Below are 2626 nucleotides of genomic sequence, written 5' to 3'. Positions count from 1 at the left end.
TTTAAATTTAAAAACTTGATAAAAAAATTTTTAAAACAAGTAGTAATAGCTAAGTTTCTGTCAGAAAGAAAAAAGTTATACAAGGTGCAGACTAAATTTGTCTGGGGAGGGAGGTAATGACAAGAATCCTAGCTAAAAAGAGAATTGTGGGAGTTATTCAATTTCATTATTTGACCTCGGCTAAGTAGCCTGAACCTACCCTGACAAAGAAAAGCCAACTCTTGTTTTTAATACTTCCAGAGAATAAGAATTCTGAAACCAACATAGTTCAACATGCCACAAAAACAAAACAAAACAAAAAAACTGTTTCTCAGGACTGTTCAAAAGATGGACGAAACTAAATAATTCAACACTTCCTATAGGACTCTAGCTCATTCAGTCTATTCAGAATCCAACTCAAACACATGGTGCAAAGGTTATATAATGTCAAGCTTTACATTACACATTTCACTGGTGTATTCAAGCTCACAAAGATGCAACCAAGAACTGCATGAAGCTGCAAGCACAGACTCTAGAATGTTTTATTTTAATATTAAGACTAATGAATCTTGACCAAAATAGGTAGGACCTCACAAGCACTGAGTCTGAACTAATGAAGATTTCTTTCTTTAGCTCAACAAAATACTTAGTAGTTCATCAAATTACCCAGTATTTATGAAGCCTTCATTCTTCCCCAAAAGATAATGAAGCTTTGCAAGTTTCTCATTTTTAAGATGTCACTGTATTCAAACACCAAGAAAGTAACACACACATTCACAAAAAATATTAGAAAATGTTCAGTTCTTTAAAATTTAAATTCAATAGTACATAATAAATTCAAGGTTCAATATTACAATCTGAAATCCAATGTTACGCACCATCCATCTAAATGTGAGCATTCTGAGATACGAAATCTTCAACTAGCATTTTACACATCAGCCACATAAAACATCAGATCCATTTATTTCTTCATTACTGTAACCAAAAGCACCCGATTTGGCCAAACTTTTCCAAATGAATTATCTCTGCAAACTATTATTGCAACCCTCCATTATTAGACCGGCATTATTCACTCCAAAATAAAACAATGCTTCTTAAATTTAAATTACTCTGTTTAATCTTATGGAATGACAAGGTCGACAGTTAGCCAAGTATTTTTAAATAAAATATTTTAAATACTCAGATTGAAAAATTTTTTTCAAGGCTTAAATCACTGATGCTTAAAATCATTTCAGAGCTCGCCAGTGTTCATTTTTCCAGCGATAATGAAGCCAATTAATACCTACACAGTCAGTTTAATTCAAGTTATCTGTATGGGTCAAAGGAACTGGACTTACTGAAAAGGATTATTTCTGTTTAGCTTTCTGGTCATTGTGACTGGAACCCTTTATATGTAGTTAGTTTGAAACAAAAACAAAAGCGTAATAACAGATAAAAGGAATCGGTGACTCTCCTAAACCAAACTACAGACAAAAATTCAGGACAACTAAATAAATTTAAAAAAACTGAAAAAAAAAAAACCCTCAAGAATAAAATGCTAGGCTTTAGTCATTTCAAACTTTCTTGTCAATTGCAACAATAAAGCTAGATGTCAAATGCAAAGCCACCGATTTCAGCTAGGAAAAGAAATGTCTAATGGCAACACCTATCTCACACACTCCCAAGTTTCACGGTCCCAATTAAGAAGAAAGAACACAAATATTATTTCAATCCGGTTTTGCTCAGGAGACACAAACTGATGTAGGCAGATGGAGACTCCACAGCCTTTGTTCAATAGCTTACGGAAGGTTAACTAAATGTGCTACAGGTTGATAAGCATTTACCAGGCTTATGAATGTTGCTTCCAAGCTTGAGAAAGGTACAAGAATTCAATATGCAAATCATCTCGGATCATTTGTATTGAATACCACCGAGCTACACACTCCGAAAGACAGGCCTATTCATCGCTACTATTTATTTCCATGTTTACCTCTCCTCCCTCCCCTAAACGCCCCCCCCTTCACTTTCTCCTCCCACCCTGTCCCGCCATCTTGGGCCGATAGGAGCAGCCATTACTTAACTAAATGACAGTACCCACAACTTTGCACACAAATAAACAGAAACTACACCCCGAGCCCCCCCTCCCCTCCGGCCTCCTCTGTCAGACACACAGGAAACGAGGTTCCAGGAAGAGAACACATTCACAGAGAACTGCAGGATTTCCAGAGCAGAAAGAGCCAAAAAGTAAACAAGTCACCTAACTTCAGGTGGAAACACAGAGCAATCGAGATGCATGTCAACGGCCCCATGCAAACTCCTCACCGCCCTCAACTACGTGCAACTTCCCCCTTCTGGAAGCGGGGCGACAGGAAAGCCCACAACCTTGGGCTGCCAGCAGATCTCCCGAACCAGCCCACCTGCAGGAAAGGAGTCCAAACCGGGGAGGCCAGCCAGTGGGAAATTGGGGGGCAATGTGCACACCTTTCCGATCCCTGCACCCGAACAGAGACCGTCGGTCTGAGCCCCGCAGAAGCTGGAGAAGCGGCAGTTCTGCCGACGCACTTCGGCTCGGCCCCGAAGCGCTACGGTCCCCGCTCCTCCGGCTCCGAGCGGAGGGCGATTTCGCCGGGGAGCCGGCGAGCAGAGGCAGGAAATAGTTTCCCGGAAG

The sequence above is a fragment of the Myotis brandtii genome, unplaced genomic scaffold (assembly GCF_000412655.1).
Source record: "Myotis brandtii unplaced genomic scaffold, ASM41265v1 scaffold349, whole genome shotgun sequence".
NCBI lineage: Eukaryota > Metazoa > Chordata > Mammalia > Chiroptera > Vespertilionidae > Myotis > Myotis brandtii.
The sequence above is the reverse complement of the archived record's forward strand: the minus strand, read 5'-3'. Positions refer to the sequence as shown.